At 35.4% G+C, this 25,584-nt stretch overlaps 1 protein-coding gene and 17 non-coding genes across 21 annotated transcripts in view; all 18 read right to left on the bottom strand.

Annotated features, from left to right (window-relative positions):
• LOC139491756 (uncharacterized) overlaps positions 1–5,859 on the bottom strand; it is a 60,546-nt gene extending 54,687 nt beyond the window's left edge. For all 4 annotated transcript variants that reach the window (XM_071279592.1, XM_071279597.1, XM_071279596.1 and 1 more), the window contains exons 1-2: positions 5,740–5,859; positions 874–925 (exon numbers count right to left, since the gene is read on the bottom strand). The gene's annotated coding sequence lies outside the window, so the exon portion shown is untranslated. The remainder of the gene's footprint in view (positions 1–873; positions 926–5,739) is intronic.
• Positions 5,860–14,003: 8,144 nt separating this feature from the next.
• Trnaf-gaa (transfer RNA phenylalanine (anticodon GAA)) lies at positions 14,004–14,076 on the bottom strand. The gene has a single exon. It is a non-coding gene; the product is annotated as a tRNA-Phe (tRNA).
• Positions 14,077–14,702: 626 nt separating this feature from the next.
• Positions 14,703–14,775, bottom strand: Trnaf-gaa (transfer RNA phenylalanine (anticodon GAA)). Its single transcript has one exon. It is a non-coding gene; the product is annotated as a tRNA-Phe (tRNA).
• Positions 14,776–15,400: 625 nt separating this feature from the next.
• Trnaf-gaa (transfer RNA phenylalanine (anticodon GAA)) lies at positions 15,401–15,473 on the bottom strand. The gene has a single exon. It is a non-coding gene; the product is annotated as a tRNA-Phe (tRNA).
• A 626-nt stretch (positions 15,474–16,099) lies between these two features.
• Positions 16,100–16,172, bottom strand: Trnaf-gaa (transfer RNA phenylalanine (anticodon GAA)). Its single transcript has one exon. It is a non-coding gene; the product is annotated as a tRNA-Phe (tRNA).
• Positions 16,173–16,798: 626 nt separating this feature from the next.
• Positions 16,799–16,871, bottom strand: Trnaf-gaa (transfer RNA phenylalanine (anticodon GAA)). Its single transcript has one exon. It is a non-coding gene; the product is annotated as a tRNA-Phe (tRNA).
• A 626-nt stretch (positions 16,872–17,497) lies between these two features.
• Trnaf-gaa (transfer RNA phenylalanine (anticodon GAA)) lies at positions 17,498–17,570 on the bottom strand. Its single transcript has one exon. It is a non-coding gene; the product is annotated as a tRNA-Phe (tRNA).
• Positions 17,571–18,196: 626 nt separating this feature from the next.
• Trnaf-gaa (transfer RNA phenylalanine (anticodon GAA)) lies at positions 18,197–18,269 on the bottom strand. Its single transcript has one exon. It is a non-coding gene; the product is annotated as a tRNA-Phe (tRNA).
• Positions 18,270–18,894: 625 nt separating this feature from the next.
• Trnaf-gaa (transfer RNA phenylalanine (anticodon GAA)) lies at positions 18,895–18,967 on the bottom strand. Its single transcript has one exon. It is a non-coding gene; the product is annotated as a tRNA-Phe (tRNA).
• Positions 18,968–19,593: 626 nt separating this feature from the next.
• Trnaf-gaa (transfer RNA phenylalanine (anticodon GAA)) lies at positions 19,594–19,666 on the bottom strand. Its single transcript has one exon. It is a non-coding gene; the product is annotated as a tRNA-Phe (tRNA).
• A 626-nt stretch (positions 19,667–20,292) lies between these two features.
• Positions 20,293–20,365, bottom strand: Trnaf-gaa (transfer RNA phenylalanine (anticodon GAA)). Its single transcript has one exon. It is a non-coding gene; the product is annotated as a tRNA-Phe (tRNA).
• A 626-nt stretch (positions 20,366–20,991) lies between these two features.
• Positions 20,992–21,064, bottom strand: Trnaf-gaa (transfer RNA phenylalanine (anticodon GAA)). Its single transcript has one exon. It is a non-coding gene; the product is annotated as a tRNA-Phe (tRNA).
• A 626-nt stretch (positions 21,065–21,690) lies between these two features.
• On the bottom strand, positions 21,691–21,763 carry Trnaf-gaa (transfer RNA phenylalanine (anticodon GAA)). The gene has a single exon. It is a non-coding gene; the product is annotated as a tRNA-Phe (tRNA).
• A 627-nt stretch (positions 21,764–22,390) lies between these two features.
• On the bottom strand, positions 22,391–22,463 carry Trnaf-gaa (transfer RNA phenylalanine (anticodon GAA)). Its single transcript has one exon. It is a non-coding gene; the product is annotated as a tRNA-Phe (tRNA).
• Positions 22,464–23,089: 626 nt separating this feature from the next.
• Trnaf-gaa (transfer RNA phenylalanine (anticodon GAA)) lies at positions 23,090–23,162 on the bottom strand. Its single transcript has one exon. It is a non-coding gene; the product is annotated as a tRNA-Phe (tRNA).
• A 626-nt stretch (positions 23,163–23,788) lies between these two features.
• On the bottom strand, positions 23,789–23,861 carry Trnaf-gaa (transfer RNA phenylalanine (anticodon GAA)). The gene has a single exon. It is a non-coding gene; the product is annotated as a tRNA-Phe (tRNA).
• Positions 23,862–24,487: 626 nt separating this feature from the next.
• Trnaf-gaa (transfer RNA phenylalanine (anticodon GAA)) lies at positions 24,488–24,560 on the bottom strand. Its single transcript has one exon. It is a non-coding gene; the product is annotated as a tRNA-Phe (tRNA).
• A 626-nt stretch (positions 24,561–25,186) lies between these two features.
• Positions 25,187–25,259, bottom strand: Trnaf-gaa (transfer RNA phenylalanine (anticodon GAA)). The gene has a single exon. It is a non-coding gene; the product is annotated as a tRNA-Phe (tRNA).
• Between the last annotated feature and the right edge of the window lie 325 nt (positions 25,260–25,584).

Raw genomic sequence — 25,584 nt, 5'->3', positions numbered from 1 at the left:
AACGTGGCTAATATGGTATACATGTACTAGTACATTTGTATATCATATATTAACTTAAAGATGTATAGTGGGAGTTAGAACTTTATAAAGACCACACAATAACTTGCATCAGAATTGTAATAATTAAATACTAATATTACTTGCCATTTAAAATCTTTCTCTTTAAATAGAAACATATATAATCTAAAATACATATATTCCTAAGGAAGAATAGACATGTTTTTACAAATTGCACCTAAATGAATATATACATAACAGGCTATTATTTGAACTTGGAACTATTTTTAATTATGGAATTTGCTTGATTTCTTGTTATTGAAATTTTTAATAAATTCCATGCTTATTCTGTACTGAAATGTTCTGTGCTGCGCACAACACTTTCTACTACAAAGAAAATAGTATATTTTCAATAGAATGTACTGTGTCGCGCACAACACTATCTAACCAAAATACATTGTATGGAAAGTGTTATTAACCACTCAAAAGATCATAATACCAAATAAACATGGAATTTATTAAAAAATTTAAACACAAGAAATTATGCAAATTCCATAATTAAAAATAATTCCAAGATCAAATAATAGCCTGTTCCATGTAGATTATACTGATAAAAGAATTCCTGTATATTTGCAAGATGTAAATTCTTAACCTAAATGAATCAAATACACAAATGTACTAAAAAAAAACAAACATCAAAGTTTTATATGACAATGTGTAATACATTTGTAAGTTTAAATTTTTGAAGGCTAGATGCACTTAAACATGTAAATGATACATGTACATGCACAACATATGCAGACTATATTCGTACTGTTTGAGGGTTAAGTGAGAGGAAAAACTTCTTTCATACATGTTTGTGTACACATGTCTTACCTCATTAATTCCCTTTTCCATCAACTCAGGAGCCTGGCTAGACAGGGTGTCACTAAAATGAAGAAAAAAAACATATTTAGGATAAATAATTGAGCATAAGTTTACAGTGCTTTATATAGATTGTTGTTTGTTTTTTGTTGCACTTCAGTGTTTCTGTTGTTACGTTGTTTTTCTCTTATAGTTGATGTGATTCCCTCTGTTTTAATTTGTTACCTTGATAATCTGGATTTGTTTTCTCTCAATCTATTTATGACTTACAAAACAGTGCTATACTACTGTTGCCTTTATTTATATACATATATACGTTTTTTGTTTTTATATAGACAATGATAGAATAGACTGTTGGTTTTCCTGTTTGAATGGTTTTACACTGGTAGTTTTTTGGGCCCTTTATGTAGCTTGCTGTTCGGTGTCAGCCAAGGCTCCTTGTTGAAGGCCGTACATTGACCTATAATGGTTTACTTTTATACATTGTTACTTGGATGCAGAGTTGTCTCATTGGCACTCATACCACATCTTCCTATATCTATGTATATAAACATTTACATCCTTGCAACAAGATGATCAATGAATTCGGTAGAAATCAAATTGAATTCACAGAATGTGGTTTTTTTCTATTCACAGTGTAGTGATGGTTTCAGACACTTTAATTGACTTTATACAATGTAATGAAATTCTTTTAGATCAAATGATTAGATAATAAAGGGTGCATATACATTATACATCATTTTGTGTACATTTATCAACAGTAATAATCAGTGGCGGATCCAGAACTTTTCATAAGGGGGGGCCCGCTGACTGACCTAAGGGGGGGGGGGGGGGGCCGCTCCAGTCATGCTTCAGTGATTCCCTATATAATCAACCAAATTTTTCCCACGAAAGGGGGGGCCCGGGCCCCCGAGGGCCCCCCCCCCTGGATCTGCCTATGATAATATATTATAAACATGCAACAATTTTGTCACCAACATGTTTAATTTGTTATGTCCATGAAGATTATAATTAAAAAATTCAAATTCATATTTGATTGACTCCAAGACAAATCATTTGACTCCAGTTTTCAGCTTTTGAGGGTAATATTTACCATTCCAACTTAGCAGGCTTCAGAACACTTATAAATGTGGTTTTTGTATATCATATTTAACAATCCGACCGTGCGAGGGCTGTATAGCCAGTCAAGGTCGTTAAACACCACCACATATATATATATTTAACAAATTACTAGGTAATCTTCAACATACTATTTGCCCATAGGTATTTGTTTTTAGGATTTACAGATAAATCTTTTTCAATGGATTGCTTTGTAAATAGAGATTAGAAATTAATTTTACTCCATTTCAATTGTATAGTCTGAATTTAATTATTTGATATGTTTTTAAACCAATTTCTATCAATAAAACTGTCAGTCCCCCTGGCAATATATTATACATGTACATGTATAATATTTTAAACACATTTAAAGACTACATGTACATTGTAAAAACACAAGAGTAAATTTGGAAAATACACTGTCATGACTGAAGGCATAATTTGGAATGATGGCTCTTGAAATGGGGGACCTGTGACAGGATTGATTTCCTCATTACACGTTCTTAGCCAACCTTAAGCGATTGTGCAAGAAAAGTATTTCAGAGAATTTTCTTTAGCTCAGCCAGTTAAAACACTGCCTTGTTATACAAGAGGTCCAGGGTTTTAGTCCGGGAGGAGACTATAATTTGATTATTGAAAATATGAAGAATCCTCTTTTAGAAAAGTTGTTTCAAATATAATGAATTTTCCCCTTTTACGTTTTACGTTTTTATTTTCTACAACAGCAAACTATAGCCCCTTGTCAGTGTTCCAGCTAGGCCGTTTTCAGAGGGCGCGGCGCCCGCCCTTTTCCGAGTGGCGCCCTGTGCCCTTTTTACAGTTTCCAGGGCGCCCTGCCTTTTTTGAAGATCGATTGCATATTAATTTGCGTATTGATATGATACGCTAATTACTAAATTTTACCTGGGGAAAAGATTATGACTTTGTTTACCACCCCAAGCTAATCAATGGTTACAACTGGTGTCATAATCTGTTGTTATAGGTAATCCGTTTATCGGATATGGGTCATTAATGATCATCAACATTAATTCGTTCAAATAGAATCGGTCAGTCGGCAATTATCTTTGAAGAAATGTGCATACAACAACTTGGGCACAATTTGCGATGTTTACCGTAGTTTCATGGAAGAAACGTAATGACAGAAAGTTGGAAAACCATTATAAACTCGTTGAAGACATTGTTTTACTTGTTTTCTGTAAAATAAACAGAAAATTCAGACGTATTTGTCATTGACTGCCTTCATTTTTGATACGAAAATAACAAAATCGGCCGCCATATTGTGATCATATTTACATCATATTTACGTACTGTTTATAATCCTCCAAAGAAGGAGCACACCCGAATAAAGAAAGATAACTCAATCTGATTTTTTTCCTAGCATTGAGTAACCCATTTACATATTCTAAAATGTGTCTCCATACTTCTTGCTTAAGAATATATATGTTTAGGTATTTATTTTGAGTTATGGGAAAAGTTAAAGAGGGTCTTAGTAGCAGTGTTGGTAGGGTGCCTTGGTCATCTTTTTCTGTATTCTTTATTTTTGATACTATTTTTCACTGTTGCTTTATATCCTAAAATTGTGAATTTACTGAGGCAGAGCACAGCTGTTTTGTGCTGTACATGTATTGCCATCAAGCACAGCAGGGGTAGAAAGGTGAAACTGGTAAAATGTGGTAGACCATAGAAACAGTATGAAACAGATCTCCTTTCAAAACATACTGCATATAAAGTTCAACTGTGCCAAGCAATGATAAAAAAACTTGTGTGACAAGCTGCTTGACAAGTTTTTCAGCCTTAAAAGTAGAAAGATAGAGTTCTATATGGGCTAAAGATGTTGTTCTTGTATAACCTGTGATTCAACGAATAAACACAAATGTTTGATTAACATCTTTTATTAAAATATGCCCTTTTCATATTATCATATCGCGCGTTAAATGCCCTTTTTCAGGATTGGCACCCTGCCCTTTTGAAAACCTAGCTGGAACACTGCTTGTGTAAGGGATATTCCACATTTGGAAGGTTGTTCCCAACCTGTCAACTTCAATTTTTTAAAATAGAATACATTGCTCAACTGTTATGACTGTTGTTACAGTACTCATTCATAAAAAAAAGTATGTTTCCAATTTGACTGCATGAACATAGGTTTCAACCCTTTAACCAGAGCAATAATTGACTTTTTTTATGTTGGCGTAAGGGAGGGGGGGGGGGAGTCCAACTATATGTCCCCATTTCAATGGGTCAGTCTTTTCACCACCAAACACCCAAAAAGACCACTTTTTTAAATCCCTTAAGAAAAACAGTAATGATACACAATACAATAATAAAATCCATCAAATAACATAAATTTTTGACCTATTCTCATGTTTTTCACATTTTTAAGTCATTAGTGATGGTTTTTTTTTTAAATGTTGAGAATCAAATTTAAAAATAAAAAACACTTCAGATTCCATCATAATTTTCCGGATTTACATTGTCTGTATTTCATTGTACCTGTATATATATACATGTATGTATCTTATGGTATTTACTTTTCAATAATTAGAAATAAATTGTTCTCAAATGGGTTGATACGGATGCAATATTGAAACATATTGAACATATTTATTCTAAGTAGATAGAGATGAAAACAATACACCTTATCGCTATTTAGTTCAATCCGGGGAAAAACAGTCATTTATACAACTTCCTGTTTGGTCCGTGAGGCTTCGGAAAAATTATAAGAGGTCATCAGTAGTGAGCTGAGGGAGGAAAAACTTTAGAAAGCGATCGGTAGGAAACTTTGATAGATTATGATCCAGGCCACTTTTTGGAAATTAAAATTGAAGTAAAAAAATATTTTGTTTGAAGTATTTACAATAGTTTAAACAGGTTTCATTAAAAAGTATCATGCATGGTACATTGTTTAAACAGGGTCCCAGATACATCTGGATGAAAAAGTTGTGTAATTTAAGAACTTATCCAGAATGGCATGAACATTAATGGAATAAAAAGAGATTAGGTGTATATATTTAGGTGTGTAAGATGGTATTTCAATTTGTTCGGTGGTGTTCGGTGGTGATTGGTGGTGAAAAGACCCACAGCATTTGAATGCATTGTTCGTCCCAAAAATTGGGGGGTCCAACCACTGGAACCCCACTAGTCCAAATAATTATGACATCTTGAAAGGCTATTATAATTTTTTTCTTTGACGCCTTACTTCAAAGAAGTAAGCCTTCAAGACGTCATAATTATTTGGACTAAACATAATCATGATAATTATGACGTCTGGCAAGGACGTATAACTAACATAACTAATATATATACGTCCTTGCGTCTGGCAAGGCTATTTTAAATTTTTTTCTGTGACGCCTTCCTACAAATGCGTAGGAAGGCGTCGGAAGGCGTCCCAGAAATTTTTTTAAAATAGCCTTGCCAGACTCATAATTATTTGGACTAGAACCCCACCCCCTCTAGATGCGCCACTGTAGTCCGAGATCATACTGACATCAATCCAAGGCCTCCTTTGACCTGATCATGATGTTTATCTTCTTAAACTCTCGCATTTTCAATTTTACCACATGTTATAGGTCAAATAACAAACATACACCAACATAATTGTATTTACACCTGTAACACATGTATAAATATTTACACATATTTACATGCACCACTTCGATCGTCACCTTTATAACAACACACCTGTTACACAATAATACGTTGACAGGTGTCCGACGGGAAAATATTTTCAATGCTTGACAGTGGCTTAAACTCCTAAAAAATAATTCAGTAGCCTTTGCTTACCTTTACACATGTATAAAACCGGTTATTATTAATGTAGTTCTTTAATAAGCCATGAATACAATATTCTGAACTGTTTAGGCAACTTGAGCAATGAACTTTTTTCATTGGATGAAAGATAAGGTCAACCGGATACACCTGAATACCCGCCAAAATGCCAAATTTCAGTTTAGCTGAAAACCATTGTCAGCGAAAATAATATAAAGCTTCAACGGACGAAAATGGAATAAAACACATATTTTAAATTTGATTTATTTTTCGGTATTTTAACGGGCCACTTTTGAGTTATTTCGTGGCCAGTTTTTTTAGGTGGATGCTCAATCATCGCACGGTCAACCATACTGAGTAAAAATCTTACCTATTCACGGTATTGATTGTTATTGTTTTTTTTGTTCCTTAAACATGCATGATATATTTGTCACTGAACTTTAAGAAACAACAATCGATCATAATGCACAATTCATGCATCAGTGATAATTCATTTAACGTCACAGTAATAAACATGATTCAACGAGTAACAAAATTGCACCTATCAAGTTATTCAAAGTATCTTGTCTTACTGAGGGAGGGATAAATCCTACTTTGTAAAGGATCAATCTGATTCAAACAAAAAATTCTCTGAAACTAACATTATAAAGATGCTTGATTTCTTGATTGACAACATATTTGTTACGTTCGGAGGACGTGTTTTTCAACAGACTGTCGGCATTCCAATGGGAACAAATTGTTCCCCTCTTCTTGCCGACTTGTTTCTTTATTATTATGAGGCTGACTTTATACAGGAACTTCTTAGGAAGAAAGATAAGAAGTAAGCAATATCCTTCAATTCTACTTTCCGCTATATAGATGATTTTCTTTCACTAAATAATTAAGAATTTGGTGACTATGTTGAACACATCTATCCCATCGAACTAGAGATAAAGAATACAACAGATACAGTTAAGTCGGCCTCATATTTTGACTTACATCTAGAAATTGACAATGAGGGTCGGTTGAAAACAAAACTTTACGACAAAAGAGATGATTTCAGCTTTCCAATTGTGAACTTTCTATTTCTAAGTAGCAACATTCCAGCAGCACCTGCATACGGGGTATATATCTCCCAATTGATACGATATTCCCGTGCTTGCATTTCCTATCATGATTTTCTTGATAGATGGTTGCTGCTCATAAAGAAGCTATTAAACAAAGAGTTCAAAACGGTGAAGTTGAAATCATCCCTTCGTAAATTTTGCAATCGCAAGTTGGTTGACCGTTATGGAATAACCGTTTCACAAATGATATCGGATATGTTCCTTACGTCGTAACTAAAATCCCCTTCCCTTTCATGAATGTGACCTACCGAATTAGACAACTTACCTGAAATTTATATCATGAGCAACACGACGAGTGCCACATGTGGAGCAGGATCTGCTTACCCTTCCGGAGCACCTGAGATCACCCCTAGATTTTGGCGGGGTTCATGTTGCTTATTCTTTAGTTTTCTATGTTGTGTCATGTGTACTACTGTTTGTCTGTTTGTCGTTTTCATTTTTAGCCATTGCATTGTCAGTTTATTTTCGATTTATAAGTTTGACTGTCCCTCTGGTATCTTTCGTCCCTCTTTTATTCAAAAACAGCAGCGGAAATCTTACAAGCCTTCATACAGACAAAATAATTTATTTGTTTTTAACCTGTTAAGCTCTCTATCTGAGTACTGTCATTCTCAACAGTATTGATACACTTATCATGTAGACAATTTTAAGAACGACAGAAGTTTGAAAAGTCAAACTTGATGTTTTTAAATTCTTTTGGTGTGTGACTTTTGTGAATGTAAATTTCGTAATTTGTCAAATACACAACCCCACTGTATAACCACTTTCATCCGTTTTTATTTTATTTTATCACGTCCTTTAGTCTTAAAGTAAATCTAATATATTTTAAAATTGTATTGGAACTATAATGACTTATTTTTAGGCATTTACTTATTGGTAAATTACTATAGTATTACATGTACTCTATATGGTGCACCACCTCAGTGGGAAAAGGGTTAGATGGTGACCACAGGATTCACCTCTGAGGAAGAGTGAAACTGTGAGTAATGCTTCATTGCAGATCAAAATCAAACATGTAAACAAAGCAATGTATACACATTTCTTATTGTAACCGGAGGGGGTCTTAATCAAAATTGATAGATCGTTTTTAATAATTTGTCAAAATGAAGTTTTAAGCATGCTTTTGTCAAAAATTTAATAAAAAGTATTGGTCACCGGACCCGTCCATGCTACAGGTTTTGCAAAGGTGTCAGATTTTGTATAGATTATGGCATAGGAAATCAAATAGATAACTCCTTGATAGAATTTTAAAATGTGAGAATAAATCTCTTATAACATGCTTACAGATAAGAAAAAGAAAAAAATGGTGTCACCACGAACTTGTTTTCTTGCTATGTACAGATTAAAATAGGTAAATCCCCAACACTTTCTATTATAAAAATTTATCTGAGTTATCTCCCCTTATTTGGTAAAAGTTGAAAAAAGTTAACCAAACACAAATAAGATGTTTTTGAGAAATTACAGCCGTAATTATGATAAAACACACAATTTTCTATATTTACATTAAAAGTCTTAAATTATATACTACTCTAAAAATTTGCACATTTCATCAAAGAGCCAGTAGACCAAAATTATCTGCTACTTCACAATCAAAGATGGAGGAAAACACCTGGAGCCACGTTATATATTTTTTTCGTCTTCCATTATTTCACTTTTTTCAATGTTTATTAAAATCTAAAACATCTGCAACCGATACTATTCCGGCAATGTTATGTCTCAGACAGTATGCATTAGCATTACAGAGTTTGGTACTATTAAAACGTTTAAACCCGCCGCAATCGCTTGCACCTGTCCTAAGTAAGGATTCTGATGTTCAATAGTTGTCGTTTGCTGATGTGGTTCATACGTGTTCCACGTTTCTCGTTTTTATATAGATAAGACCGTTGGTTTTCCGGTTTGAATGGTTCTACACTTGTAATTTTTGGGGCCCTTTCTATAATTGCTGTTCGGCGTGAGCCAATGGCTCCTTGTTGAAAACCGTACTGTGACCTATAATGGTTTACTTTTACAAATTGTGACTTGGATGGAAATTTGTCTCATTATCTCTCACACCACATCTTCTTATATCTATTTAAAATCAAGTGTACTCTGATTGGTTCACCAAAGTATATGGCAAGACTGGTTCATCATAGAATATGACAAGACTGGTTCATCATAGAATATGACAACAATGATTCATCAAAGAATATGGCAACAATGATTCACTAAATAATATGGCAACAATTTTTCACCAAAGTATATGACAACAATGGTTCACCAAAGAATATAGCAACAATGGTTCATTACAGAATATGGCAACAATGATTCATCACAGAATATGGCAACAATGGTTCACCAAAGAATATGGCAACAATGATTCATTAAAGAGTATGGCAACACTGGTTCACCAAAGAATATAGCAACAATGGTTTATCACATACTATGGCAACACTGGATCATCACATAATATGGCAACAATGGTTCACCAAAGAATATGGCAACAATGGTTCGCCAAAATATATGGCAAGAATGGTTCACCCAAAATATATGACAAAAATGGTTCACCAAAGTATATATCAACATAGTAAAGTGCTTTAACACAAGACTAGGTTTCATGCCAATAAATAGATTTATGGATATCAATCACGATTTCTTCCTATAATTCAACTGTCCATCAACGATTAGAAATATATAGTTTGGATATTAAACTCAATTGGCGGATCCAGGGGGGGGTTCCGGGGGTTGGAACCCCCCTTTTTTTGGACGATCAATGCATTTGAATGGGAGCATATAGTTGACCCCCCCTTTTTACTCTGGGTTGGGACCTCCCCTTTTTAAATGGCTGGATCCGCGCCTGAACTCCTTGGAAAAAAGTTATAGATTGATTTGTATTCCGTGACTTTTATAAAGCTTTTGAGAAGTTTGGCATAGATTCCTTATATGCAAATAAACGGAAACTTATTGAATTAGTTCCAAGATTATCTACATGACAGAAAACATAGAGCAGAATTGCATAATTCGTCTTGACCCTTTTGTAATGTTTCAACTGGTGTTCCCCATGGTACAATTCTTGGCCCTCTTCTCTTTGTCTTATATTTTAATGATATTGCTGATAACCTTACATCACTGTGTCGGCTATTTGCTGATGACACATCATTCAGTTATTCTGGTAACGACGAAGAATCTGTTATTGATCGCGACGTAAAAAAAGCAGGATGTTTGGTCTTCTAAATGGCTTATGTCATTTAACCCTGATAAAACCGAAATTATGATTTGCTCAAATATAGACCCCAGACTTTTCCTTAGATAATAAAAATATACCTATAAGTGCATCTCATAAGCACCTGGGAGTTAATTTTAGTAGTGACGCAAAATCATATTGAAAGTATTATTACAAGTGTAAAGAAAGACTTAAAATTGAGAATGGAAATGGGGAATGTGTCAAAGAGACAACAACCCGCCCAAATAAAAAACAACAGCAGAGGGTCACCAACAGGTCTTCAATGTAGCGAGAAATTCCCGCACCCGGAGGCGTCCTTCAGCTGGCCCCTTAACAAATAGATACTAGTCCAGTGATAATGAACGTTAAATGTTTTACGTAACTTAAATGCCAATTATCATGAAACAATGTAGAAAAAAAAAAAATTTTACTTAGTTTTTTTTCGACCCATTTTTGAATATGCCACGGAAGTGTAGGATAATTGTGGAATATGCTACTCACATAAATTAAAAAAATCGCAATTAGAGGCTGCAAGAATAGTCACCGGTCTACCAGTATTTACTAAAACTGAAATTTTATACTCTGAGGTTGGCTGGGAATCTCTTTTTGAAGGAAGAAGGAGAAGAAAATTACAGATGTTTTATAAAATGAACCAAAAACATGCACCATAGTACCTATGCCATCTTGTACCTCCATGTGTACAAAGAACAACCAACTATCCGTTACGAAATGGTCATAATTTTTTTTTCTCCATTTTGCCGACTTTCCCTTACTACTGAATCGTTTATTCCCTCCACAATACGTGAGTGAAACAAACTTAATCTAAAAATTCGCAGTATCGACTCTATTTCTAAGTTTAAGAAAGAATTGAAACATGATAGTCATGTAAGTAAAGTTGAAACGTTTTATGTGTACGGCCCAAGGAAATCGATTACTAGTATCATTTTAACGCAGTTGCGATGTTCCACTTCATTCTTAAACCATGACCATTCTAGTGCTATTATCATAAATGATAATTGACAATGTGGGTCAGACATTGAGGATGTTCATTACTACTTCTTTATTTGTACAAAATATACTTCATATAGTTAACTTTATTCAATAATCTTAACTGGCTTTCCGAAAACTTTGTTTGTTTTAGATACATTAAACATGTTTCTGAACGCTCAACCTCCTTATAACCTGGTCAGTGTTGTTACAAAGCAGAATTAGAACAAACTTATAAAAATCAGTCGAAAAGGCTTAACTCATCAAATTGATACAAATAGAAATACAATCATCTAACAAACAAAAAAACACAAAGTGGATGTGAACGAATACTTGTCAATCAGCAACATTTTTTTTATCATGATAGCAGAGTATGTAATATTCTTTAATTACAGGGGTTACCTGAGGTCACCCTCAAAACACACAAAATACATCCAATTTGTCTCAAATAAACTCAGTTCACCATATTAAATGAAGAAATTAGTTTAATTAAACATAATTATATACTCTAGCATAGTATCTATTACGGTTTCAAAAAAAAAAACACCGCCGGATTATTGTACATGGCCATGTTACCCCAGGTCAGCTTTACAAAACACTTATATTTTCATGTTACCTTAGGTCGAAACTGATTTACTATACATGGTCAAGTTCATGTTAAAAAAGAGAGGCGAAGGATAAACTGACAACGTAAGAAGAAAGGTAAAAACAGACAAATGATAGTAAACAAGATACAACATAGAAAACTGGTGGTGATCTCCGGTTCTTCGGAAGGGTTGGTAGATTATATACTTCACATGTGACACCTGTCGTGTTGCTCATGCTATGACAAACCGGGGACAAAGTCTAATTTGGTAGGTCACATTTTCAAAAGGGAACGGAATTATAGTTACGACATAAGGATCATATCCAAATTCCATACCATCTGTAAAACGGATATTTCATAACTGTCAACCAATTCGTGATGGCGTCCGTAAAATTACGAAGGGATTATGTCAACTTCACCATGTAGAACTCCAACTTTAACATGTGGAACTCTGGGTTTATTAGGTTCCTTGTGAGCAGCAACCCTATATCAAAGAAATAATGCTAGGAAATACAAGACCGGGAACATCGTATAACAATTGGAAAGCTGAATTCATCTCTTTGTCGTAAAGTTTTGTTTTCAACCGACCTTTGTTGTCAATTTCTATATGTACATCAATATATGAGGCAGACTTAACTGTAGCTGTTGTATCCTTTATCTCTAGTACTAGGGTCGGCCGATAGATGTGTTCTGTATTTTCACCAAATGTTGAATTATTTTTATTACTGAGAGACCATGACTGGCAGGTCAGGTTACCTCAGGTCATCTCTGTATTGCTGTACATGGTCATGTTAACCGGTGTCAGCTTAAAAAAAATACTAATATTTTCAGTTTAACTCAGGTCACCAAATGGTGTATAATTGTACATGGTATGGTCAGGTTACCTCAGGTCACCTTTAAAATACTGTACATTGTCATTATACCCTAGGACAGCTATACAAAACACAAATATGGTAAGTTTATCTCAGGTCAGCATTGTAGTACTGTGCATGGTCAGGTTACGGTCACGAATTGGTCGACAAGCCCCAACCCCCCTACCCATCCAAACCTCCTTCCGTGGGAAAACTGGTCGATTATATTGGTCAATACTAAAGCATGACTGTCGCATGACTATTAGGGAGTCAATAGCCCCCTGGATCTGCCACTAGTTTAGTTTAAACATATTTTATTGTTCCAAAAAGAGACAAATGGATTAGACACAAGTTTTCCAACTTAGTAACGTCTTCTCCACTGTCATCACTCTATTACTGTACATGGTCAGGATACATAAGGTCACCATTGTATTACCTAAACGGTCAGGCCATTTTAACTTTTTTTTTTTTAAATTTCCTGAAAATCCTATTTAATTTTACTCTTCACCCAGTCAAGACGCAAACATAACATAAATGTTCGGTGTCTTGGGTATGAAAACTAAGGGTACCTAATACATAAGGTCCTACATCAGCGGACCTTTTATCTACCTGAGGTCAAAGGTAGCAATACACAATTATGACTTTGGTTTCGCATTTTGGCCCCGGTGAATTTTTAAAACATGAAAGTTATTGTGCAATAAAATTCATTTCTAGAAAGCTACATACAAATAAAGCCTTCAAAGATGGTTAATAAGAACATCAAGATTATTTTTAACATGTTTTGAGGGCTATTTTCTTTTGACCAGCCGTATTTTCATAGCTAGACCGTCCATAGGTCCAGAAATTAATGTAATGCTTTTTGATAGATTATGTGACCAGTTTTAGATCTTCAGTCTAACGCTCTCCCAACTGAGCTATTCCGGCTGACATTGATTGTTTTGCAATTAGGTGCATTTATAGGTATTGAGCTGTTAAGACCAATGATATAATTACATGAAACTGAAAGTGCATGTGCATGTGCAAATTAAGAAAATTATTTTCTTGTGTTGAAAATTGTATGGATGGCTAAGGAATAAATTTAGAAATAACTATAGATACCAGTATAGTTTCAAACACGTGTTCTAAGAATATTTATCGCTCATTTCTATGTGAAAAAGTCCGTGTACATATTAACATTAAGATTTTAGCTTTAATAAATTAAAAGAAAAAAAAAAAAAAAACACACCCTGTTTTCTTCTTCCAAGAAGAGAAGAAAACAGTCAATCTTTCGTCGACGTTATCTTTCAACATCCGTGATTGACTTGACATCATAAAGGATCATCGCCAACGTTACCAAGTTAGATTAACGAACAGCTGAGCATTAGAAAGACATCACCGTTGAGCTGGTAAATGTGTGTTTTCTTCTCCCGTATCATGTGCACTGTTTCTGCAATCTGACATGCCATGTATAGTTACATCTAGTCATTCTATGGAGAAAAGTTTCTTTGGATTATCTTGCAAACTGAGTGGTGAGTAGCAAAAAATATCCTGCCAGCCGCCGGATTGTTCCGTGCCGGAACCCGGGATTGAACCGGGGGCCTTTAGATCTTCAGTCTAACGCTCTCCCAACTGAGCTATTCCGGCTGACATTGATTGTTTTGCAATTAGGTGCATTTATAGGTATTGAGCTGTTAAGACCAATGATATAATTACATGAAACTGAAAGTGCATGTGCATGTGCAAATTAAGAAAATTATTTTCTTGTGTTGAAAATTGTATGGATGGCTAAGGAATAAATTTAGAAATAACTATAGATACCAGTATAGTTTCAAACACGTGTTCTAAGAATATTTATCGCTCATTTCTATGTGAAAAAGTCCGTGTACATATTAACATTAAGATTTTAGCTTTAATAAATTAAAAGAAAAAAAAAAAAAAAACACACCCTGTTTTCTTCTTCCAAGAAGAGAAGAAAACAGTCAATCTTTCGTCGACGTTATCTTTCAACATCCGTGATTGACTTGACATCATAAAGGATCATCGCCAACGTTACCAAGTTAGATTAACGAACAGCTGAGCATTAGAAAGACATCACCGTTGAGCTGGTAAATGTGTGTTTTCTTCTCCCGTATCATGTGCACTGTTTCTGCAATCTGACATGCCATGTATAGTTACATCTAGTCATTCTATGGAGAAAAGTTTCTTTGGATTATCTTGCAAACTGAGTGGTGAGTAGCAAAAAATATCCTGCCAGCCGCCGGATTGTTCCGTGCCGGAACCCGGGATTGAACCGGGGGCCTTTAGATCTTCAGTCTAACGCTCTCCCAACTGAGCTATTCCGGCTGACATTGATTGTTTTGCAATTAGGTGCATTTATAGGTATTGAGCTGTTAAGACCAATGATATAATTACATGAAACTGAAAGTGCATGTGCATGTGCAAATTAAGAAAATTATTTTCTTGTGTTGAAAATTGTATGGATGGCTAAGGAATAAATTTAGAAATAACTATAGATACCAGTATAGTTTCAAACACGTGTTCTAAGAATATTTATCGCTCATTTCTATGTGAAAAAGTCCGTGTACATATTAACATTAAGATTTTAGCTTTAATAAATTAAAAGAAAAAAAAAAAAAAACACACCCTGTTTTCTTCTTCCAAGAAGAGAAGAAAACAGTCAATCTTTCGTCGACGTTATCTTTCAACATCCGTGATTGACTTGACATCATAAAGGATCATCGCCAACGTTACCAAGTTAGATTAACGAACAGCTGAGCATTAGAAAGACATCACCGTTGAGCTGGTAAATGTGTGTTTTCTTCTCCCGTATCATGTGCACTGTTTCTGCAATCTGACATGCCATGTATAGTTACATCTAGTCATTCTATGGAGAAAAGTTTCTTTGGATTATCTTGCAAACTGAGTGGTGAGTAGCAAAAAATATCCTGCCAGCCGCCGGATTGTTCCGTGCCGGAACCCGGGATTGAACCGGGGGCCTTTAGATCTTCAGTCTAACGCTCTCCCAACTGAGCTATTCCGGCTGACATTGATTGTTTTGCAATTAGGTGCATTTATAGGTATTGAGCTGTTAAGACCAATGATATAATTACATGAAACTGAAAGTGCATGTGCATGTGCAAATTAAGAAAATTATTTTCTTGTGTTGAAAATTGTATGGATGGCTAAGGAATAAATTTAGAAATAACTATAGATACCAGTATAGTTTCAAACACGTGTTCTAAGAATATTTATCGCTCATTTCTATGTGAAAAAGTCCGTGTACATATTAACATTAAGATTTTAGCTTTAATAAATTAAAAGAAAAAAAAAAAAAAAACACACCCTGTTTTCTTCTTCCAAGAAGAGAAGAAAACAGTCAATCTTTCGTCGACGTTATCTTTCAACATCCGTGATTGACTTGACATCATAAAGGATCATCGCCAACGTTACCAAGTTAGATTAACGAACAGCTGAGCATTAGAAAGACATCACCGTTGAGCTGGTAAATGTGTGTTTTCTTCTCCCGTATCATGTGCACTGTTTCTGCAATCTGACATGCCATGTATAGTTACATCTAGTCATTCTATGGAGAAAAGTTTCTTTGGATTATCTTGCAAACTGAGTGGTGAGTAGCAAAAAATATCCTGCCAGCCGCCGGATTGTTCCGTGCCGGAACCCGGGATTGAACCGGAGGCCTTTAGATCTTCAGTCTAACGCTCTCCCAACTGAGCTATTCCGGCTGACATTGATTGTTTTGCAATTAGGTGCATTTATAGGTATTGAGCTGTTAAGACCAATGATATAATTACATGAAACTGAAAGTGCATGTGCATGTGCAAATTAAGAAAATTATTTTCTTGTGTTGAAAATTGTATGGATGGCTAAGGAATAAATTTAGAAATAACTATAGATACCAGTATAGTTTCAAACACGTGTTCTAAGAATATTTATCGCTCATTTCTATGTGAAAAAGTCCGTGTACATATTAACATTAAGATTTTAGCTTTAATAAATTAAAAGAAAAAAAAAAAAAAAACACACCCTGTTTTCTTCTTCCAAGAAGAGAAGAAAACAGTCAATCTTTCGTCGACGTTATCTTTCAACATCCGTGATTGACTTGACATCATAAAGGATCATCGCCAACGTTACCAAGTTAGATTAACGAACAGCTGAGCATTAGAAAGACATCACCGTTGAGCTGGTAAATGTGTGTTTTCTTCTCCCGTATCATGTGCACTGTTTCTGCAATCTGACATGCCATGTATAGTTACATCTAGTCATTCTATGGAGAAAAGTTTCTTTGGATTATCTTGCAAACTGAGTGGTGAGTAGCAAAAAATATCCTGCCAGCCGCCGGATTGTTCCGTGCCGGAACCCGGGATTGAACCGGAGGCCTTTAGATCTTCAGTCTAACGCTCTCCCAACTGAGCTATTCCGGCTGACATTGATTGTTTTGCAATTAGGTGCATTTATAGGTATTGAGCTGTTAAGACCAATGATATAATTACATGAAACTGAAAGTGCATGTGCATGTGCAAATTAAGAAAATTATTTTCTTGTGTTGAAAATTGTATGGATGGCTAAGGAATAAATTTAGAAATAACTATAGATACCAGTATAGTTTCAAACACGTGTTCTAAGAATATTTATCGCTCATTTCTATGTGAAAAAGTCCGTGTACATATTAACATTAAGATTTTAGCTTTAATAAATTAAAAGAAAAAAAAAAAAAAAACACACCCTGTTTTCTTCTTCCAAGAAGAGAAGAAAACAGTCAATCTTTCGTCGACGTTATCTTTCAACATCCGTGATTGACTTGACATCATAAAGGATCATCGCCAACGTTACCAAGTTAGATTAACGAACAGCTGAGCATTAGAAAGACATCACCGTTGAGCTGGTAAATGTGTGTTTTCTTCTCCCGTATCATGTGCACTGTTTCTGCAATCTGACATGCCATGTATAGTTACATCTAGTCATTCTATGGAGAAAAGTTTCTTTGGATTATCTTGCAAACTGAGTGGTGAGTAGCAAAAAATATCCTGCCAGCCGCCGGATTGTTCCGTGCCGGAACCCGGGATTGAACCGGGGGCCTTTAGATCTTCAGTCTAACGCTCTCCCAACTGAGCTATTCCGGCTGACATTGATTGTTTTGCAATTAGGTGCATTTATAGGTATTGAGCTGTTAAGACCAATGATATAATTACATGAAACTGAAAGTGCATGTGCATGTGCAAATTAAGAAAATTATTTTCTTGTGTTGAAAATTGTATGGATGGCTAAGGAATAAATTTAGAAATAACTATAGATACCAGTATAGTTTCAAACACGTGTTCTAAGAATATTTATCGCTCATTTCTATGTGAAAAAGTCCGTGTACATATTAACATTAAGATTTTAGCTTTAATAAATTAAAAGAAAAAAAAAAAAAAAACACACCCTGTTTTCTTCTTCCAAGAAGAGAAGAAAACAGTCAATCTTTCGTCGACGTTATCTTTCAACATCCGTGATTGACTTGACATCATAAAGGATCATCGCCAACGTTACCAAGTTAGATTAACGAACAGCTGAGCATTAGAAAGACATCACCGTTGAGCTGGTAAATGTGTGTTTTCTTCTCCCGTATCATGTGCACTGTTTCTGCAATCTGACATGCCATGTATAGTTACATCTAGTCATTCTATGGAGAAAAGTTTCTTTGGATTATCTTGCAAACTGAGTGGTGAGTAGCAAAAAATATCCTGCCAGCCGCCGGATTGTTCCGTGCCGGAACCCGGGATTGAACCGGGGGCCTTTAGATCTTCAGTCTAACGCTCTCCCAACTGAGCTATTCCGGCTGACATTGATTGTTTTGCAATTAGGTGCATTTATAGGTATTGAGCTGTTAAGACCAATGATATAATTACATGAAACTGAAAGTGCATGTGCATGTGCAAATTAAGAAAATTATTTTCTTGTGTTGAAAATTGTATGGATGGCTAAGGAATAAATTTAGAAATAACTATAGATACCAGTATAGTTTCAAACACGTGTTCTAAGAATATTTATCGCTCATTTCTATGTGAAAAAGTCCGTGTACATATTAACATTAAGATTTTAGCTTTAATAAATTAAAAGAAAAAAAAAAAAAAACACACCCTGTTTTCTTCTTCCAAGAAGAGAAGAAAACAGTCAATCTTTCGTCGACGTTATCTTTCAACATCCGTGATTGACTTGACATCATAAAGGATCATCGCCAACGTTACCAAGTTAGATTAACGAACAGCTGAGCATTAGAAAGACATCACCGTTGAGCTGGTAAATGTGTGTTTTCTTCTCCCGTATCATGTGCACTGTTTCTGCAATCTGACATGCCATGTATAGTTACATCTAGTCATTCTATGGAGAAAAGTTTCTTTGGATTATCTTGCAAACTGAGTGGTGAGTAGCAAAAAATATCCTGCCAGCCGCCGGATTGTTCCGTGCCGGAACCCGGGATTGAACCGGGGGCCTTTAGATCTTCAGTCTAACGCTCTCCCAACTGAGCTATTCCGGCTGACATTGATTGTTTTGCAATTAGGTGCATTTATAGGTATTGAGCTGTTAAGACCAATGATATAATTACATGAAACTGAAAGTGCATGTGCATGTGCAAATTAAGAAAATTATTTTCTTGTGTTGAAAATTGTATGGATGGCTAAGGAATAAATTTAGAAATAACTATAGATACCAGTATAGTTTCAAACACGTGTTCTAAGAATATTTATCGCTCATTTCTATGTGAAAAAGTCCGTGTACATATTAACATTAAGATTTTAGCTTTAATAAATTAAAAGAAAAAAAAAAAAAAAACACACCCTGTTTTCTTCTTCCAAGAAGAGAAGAAAACAGTCAATCTTTCGTCGACGTTATCTTTCAACATCCGTGATTGACTTGACATCATAAAGGATCATCGCCAACGTTACCAAGTTAGATTAACGAACAGCTGAGCATTAGAAAGACATCACCGTTGAGCTGGTAAATGTGTGTTTTCTTCTCCCGTATCATGTGCACTGTTTCTGCAATCTGACATGCCATGTATAGTTACATCTAGTCATTCTATGGAGAAAAGTTTCTTTGGATTATCTTGCAAACTGAGTGGTGAGTAGCAAAAAATATCCTGCCAGCCGCCGGATTGTTCCGTGCCGGAACCCGGGATTGAACCGGGGGCCTTTAGATCTTCAGTCTAACGCTCTCCCAACTGAGCTATTCCGGCTGACATTGATTGTTTTGCAATTAGGTGCATTTATAGGTATTGAGCTGTTAAGACCAATGATATAATTACATGAAACTGAAAGTGCATGTGCATGTGCAAATTAAGAAAATTATTTTCTTGTGTTGAAAATTGTATGGATGGCTAAGGAATAAATTTAGAAATAACTATAGATACCAGTATAGTTTCAAACACGTGTTCTAAGAATATTTATCGCTCATTTCTATGTGAAAAAGTCCGTGTACATATTAACATTAAGATTTTAGCTTTAATAAATTAAAAGAAAAAAAAAAAAAAAACACACCCTGTTTTCTTCTTCCAAGAAGAGAAGAAAACAGTCAATCTTTCGTCGACGTTATCTTTCAACATCCGTGATTGACTTGACATCATAAAGGATCATCGCCAACGTTACCAAGTTAGATTAACGAACAGCTGAGCATTAGAAAGACATCACCGTTGAGCTGGTAAATGTGTGTTTTCTTCTCCCGTATCATGTGCACTGTTTCTGCAATCTGACATGCCATGTATAGTTACATCTAGTCATTCTATGGAGAAAAGTTTCTTTGGATTATCTTGCAAACTGAGTGGTGAGTAGCAAAAAATATCCTGCCAGCCGCCGGATTGTTCCGTGCCGGAACCCGGGATTGAACCGGGGGCCTTTAGATCTTCAGTCTAACGCTCTCCCAACTGAGCTATTCCGGCTGACATTGATTGTTTTGCAATTAGGTGCATTTATAGGTATTGAGCTGTTAAGACCAATGATATAATTACATGAAACTGAAAGTGCATGTGCATGTGCAAATTAAGAAAATTATTTTCTTGTGTTGAAAATTGTATGGATGGCTAAGGAATAAATTTAGAAATAACTATAGATACCAGTATAGTTTCAAACACGTGTTCTAAGAATATTTATCGCTCATTTCTATGTGAAAAAGTCCGTGTACATATTAACATTAAGATTTTAGCTTTAATAAATTAAAAGAAAAAAAAAAAAAAAACACACCCTGTTTTCTTCTTCCAAGAAGAGAAGAAAACAGTCAATCTTTCGTCGACGTTATCTTTCAACATCCGTGATTGACTTGACATCATAAAGGATCATCGCCAACGTTACCAAGTTAGATTAACGAACAGCTGAGCATTAGAAAGACATCACCGTTGAGCTGGTAAATGTGTGTTTTCTTCTCCCGTATCATGTGCACTGTTTCTGCAATCTGACATGCCATGTATAGTTACATCTAGTCATTCTATGGAGAAAAGTTTCTTTGGATTATCTTGCAAACTGAGTGGTGAGTAGCAAAAAATATCCTGCCAGCCGCCGGATTGTTCCGTGCCGGAACCCGGGATTGAACCGGGGGCCTTTAGATCTTCAGTCTAACGCTCTCCCAACTGAGCTATTCCGGCTGACATTGATTGTTTTGCAATTAGGTGCATTTATAGGTATTGAGCTGTTAAGACCAATGATATAATTACATGAAACTGAAAGTGCATGTGCATGTGCAAATTAAGAAAATTATTTTCTTGTGTTGAAAATTGTATGGATGGCTAAGGAATAAATTTAGAAATAACTATAGATACCAGTATAGTTTCAAACACGTGTTCTAAGAATATTTATCGCTCATTTCTATGTGAAAAAGTCCGTGTACATATTAACATTAAGATTTTAGCTTTAATAAATTAAAAGAAAAAAAAAAAAAAAACACACCCTGTTTTCTTCTTCCAAGAAGAGAAGAAAACAGTCAATCTTTCGTCGACGTTATCTTTCAACATCCGTGATTGACTTGACATCATAAAGGATCATCGCCAACGTTACCAAGTTAGATTAACGAACAGCTGAGCATTAGAAAGACATCACCGTTGAGCTGGTAAATGTGTGTTTTCTTCTCCCGTATCATGTGCACTGTTTCTGCAATCTGACATGCCATGTATAGTTACATCTAGTCATTCTATGGAGAAAAGTTTCTTTGGATTATCTTGCAAACTGAGTGGTGAGTAGCAAAAAATATCCTGCCAGCCGCCGGATTGTTCCGTGCCGGAACCCGGGATTGAACCGGGGGCCTTTAGATCTTCAGTCTAACGCTCTCCCAACTGAGCTATTCCGGCTGACATTGATTGTTTTGCAATTAGGTGCATTTATAGGTATTGAGCTGTTAAGACCAATGATATAATTACATGAAACTGAAAGTGCATGTGCATGTGCAAATTAAGAAAATTATTTTCTTGTGTTGAAAATTGTATGGATGGCTAAGGAATAAATTTAGAAATAACTATAGATACCAGTATAGTTTCAAACACGTGTTCTAAGAATATTTATCGCTCATTTCTATGTGAAAAAGTCCGTGTACATATTAACATTAAGATTTTAGCTTTAATAAATTAAAAGAAAAAAAAAAAAAAAACACACCCTGTTTTCTTCTTCCAAGAAGAGAAGAAAACAGTCAATCTTTCGTCGACGTTATCTTTCAACATCCGTGATTGACTTGACATCATAAAGGATCATCGCCAACGTTACCAAGTTAGATTAACGAACAGCTGAGCATTAGAAAGACATCACCGTTGAGCTGGTAAATGTGTGTTTTCTTCTCCCGTATCATGTGCACTGTTTCTGCAATCTGACATGCCATGTATAGTTACATCTAGTCATTCTATGGAGAAAAGTTTCTTTGGGATTATCTTGCAAACTGAGTGGTGAGTAGCAAAAAATATCCTGCCAGCCGCCGGATTGTTCCGTGCCGGAACCCGGGATTGAACCGGGGGCCTTTAGATCTTCAGTCTAACGCTCTCCCAACTGAGCTATTCCGGCTGACATTGATTGTTTTGCAATTAGGTGGATTTATAGGTATTGAGCTGTTAAGACCAATGATATAATTACATGAAACTGAAAGTGCATGTGCATGTGCAAATTAAGAAAATTATTTTCTTGTGTTGAAAATTGTATGGATGGCTAAGGAATAAATTTAGAAATAACTATAGATACCAGTATAGTTTCAAACACGTGTTCTAAGAATATTTATCGCTCATTTCTATGTGAAAAAGTCCGTGTACATATTAACATTAAGATTTTAGCTTTAATAAATTAAAAGAAAAAAAAAAAAAAAACACACCCTGTTTTCTTCTTCCAAGAAGAGAAGAAAACAGTCAATCTTTCGTCGACGTTATCTTTCAACATCCGTGATTGACTTGACATCATAAAGGATCATCGCCAACGTTACCAAGTTAGATTAACGAACAGCTGAGCATTAGAAAGACATCACCGTTGAGCTGGTAAATGTGTGTTTTCTTCTCCCGTATCATGTGCACTGTTTCTGCAATCTGACATGCCATGTATAGTTACATCTAGTCATTCTATGGAGAAAAGTTTCTTTGGATTATCTTGCAAACTGAGTGGTGAGTAGCAAAAAATATCCTGCCAGCCGCCGGATTGTTCCGTGCCGGAACCCGGGATTGAACCGGGGGCCTTTAGATCTTCAGTCTAACGCTCTCCCAACTGAGCTATTCCGGCTGACATTGATTGTTTTGCAATTAGGTGCATTTATAGGTATTGAGCTGTTAAGACCAATGATATAATTACATGAAACTGAAAGTGCATGTGCATGTGCAAATTAAGAAAATTATTTTCTTGTGTTGAAAATTGTATGGATGGCTAAGGAATAAATTTAGAAATAACTATAGATACCAGTATAGTTTCAAACACGTGTTCTAAGAATATTTATCGCTCATTTCTATGTGAAAAAGTCCGTGTACATATTAACATTAAGATTTTAGCTTTAATAAATTAAAAGAAAAAAAAAAAAAAAACACACCCTGTTTTCTTCTTCCAAGAAGAGAAGAAAACAGTCAATCTTTCGTCGACGTTATCTTTCAACATCCGTGATTGACTTGACATCATAAAGGATCATCGCCAACGTTACCAAGTTAGATTAACGAACAGCTGAGCATTAGAAAGACATCACCGTTGAGCTGGTAAATGTGTGTTTTCTTCTCCCGTATCATGTGCACTGTTTCTGCAATCTGACATGCCATGTATAGTTACATCTAGTCATTCTATGGAGAAAAGTTTCTTTGGATTATCTTGCCAACTGAGTGGTGAGTAGCAAAAAATATCCTGCCAGCCGCCGGATTGTTCCGTGCCGGAACCCGGGATTGAACCGGGGGCCTTTAGATCTTCAGTCTAACGCTCTCCCAACTGAGCTATTCCGGCTGACATTGATTGTTTTGCAATTAGGTGCATTTATAGGTATTGAGCTGTTAAGACCAATGATATAATTACATGAAACTGAAAGTGCATGTGCATGTGCAAATTAAGAAAATTATTTTCTTGTGTTGAAAATTGTATGGATGGCTAAGGAATAAATTTAGAAATAACTATAGATACCAGTATAGTTTCAAACACGTGTTCTAAGAATATTTATCGCTCATTTCTATGTGAAAAAGTCCGTGTACATATTAACATTAAGATTTTAGCTTTAATAAATTAAAAGAAAAAAAAAAAAAAAACACACCCTGTTTTCTTCTTCCAAGAAGAGAAGAAAACAGTCAATCTTTCGTCGACGTTATCTTTCAACATCCGTGATTGACTTGACATCATAAAGGATCATCGCCAACGTTACCAAGTTAGATTAACGAACAGCTGAGCATTAGAAAGACATCACCGTTGAGCTGGTAAATGTGTGTTTTCTTCTCCCGTATCATGTGCACTGTTTCTGCAATCTGACATGCCATGTATAGTTACATCTAGTCATTCTATGGAGAAAAGTTTCTTTGGATTATCTTGCAAACTGAGTGGTGAGTAGCAAAAAATATCCTGCCAGCCGCCGGATTGTTCCGTGCCGGAACCCGGGATTGAACCGGGGGCCTTTAGATCTTCAGTCTAACGCTCTCCCAACTGAGCTATTCCGGCTGACATTGATTGTTTTGCAATTAGGTGCATTTATAGGTATTGAGCTGTTAAGACCAATGATATAATTACATGAAACTGAAAGTGCATGTGCATGTGCAAATTAAGAAAATTATTTTCTTGTGTTGAAAATTGTATGGATGGCTAAGGAATAAATTTAGAAATAACTATAGATACCAGTATAGTTTCAAACACGTGTTCTAAGAATATTTATCGCTCATTTCTATGTGAAAAAGTCCGTGTACATATTAACATTAAGATTTTAGCTTTAATAAATTAAAAGAAAAAAAAAAAAAAAACACACCCTGTTTTCTTCTTCCAAGAAGAGAAGAAAACAGTCAATCTTTCGTCGACGTTATCTTTCAACATCCGTGATTGACTTGACATCATAAAGGATCATCGCCAACGTTACCAAGTTAGATTAACGAACAGCTGAGCATTAGAAAGACATCACCGTTGAGCTGGTAAATGTGTGTTTTCTTCTCCCGTATCATGTGCACTGTTTCTGCAATCTGACATGCCATGTATAGTTACATCTAGTCATTCTATGGAGAAAAGTTTCTTTGGATTATCTTGCCAACTGAGTGGTGAGTAGCAAAAAATATCCTGCCAGCCGCCGGATTGTTCCGTGCCGGAACCCGGGATTGAACCGGGGGCCTTTAGATCTTCAGTCTAACGCTCTCCCAACTGAGCTATTCCGGCTGACATTGATTGTTTTGCAATTAGGTGCATTTATAGGTATTGAGCTGTTAAGACCAATGATATAATTACATGAAACTGAAAGTGCATGTGCATGTGCAAATTAAGAAAATTATTTTCTTGTGTTGAAAATTGTATGGATGGCTAAGGAATAAATTTAGAAATAACTATAGATACCAGTATAGTTTCAAACACGTGTTCTAAGAATATTTATCGCTCATTTCTATGTGAAAAAGTCCGTGTACATATTAACATTAAGATTTTAGCTTTAATAAATTAAAAGAAAAAAAAAAAAAAAACACACCCTGTTTTCTTCTTCCAAGAAGAG

The sequence above is a fragment of the Mytilus edulis genome, chromosome 10 (assembly GCF_963676685.1).
Source record: "Mytilus edulis chromosome 10, xbMytEdul2.2, whole genome shotgun sequence".
NCBI classification, from domain to species: domain Eukaryota; kingdom Metazoa; phylum Mollusca; class Bivalvia; order Mytilida; family Mytilidae; genus Mytilus; species Mytilus edulis.
Note: the sequence above shows the minus strand (reverse complement) of the source record. Positions and strands in the feature narration are given on the sequence as shown.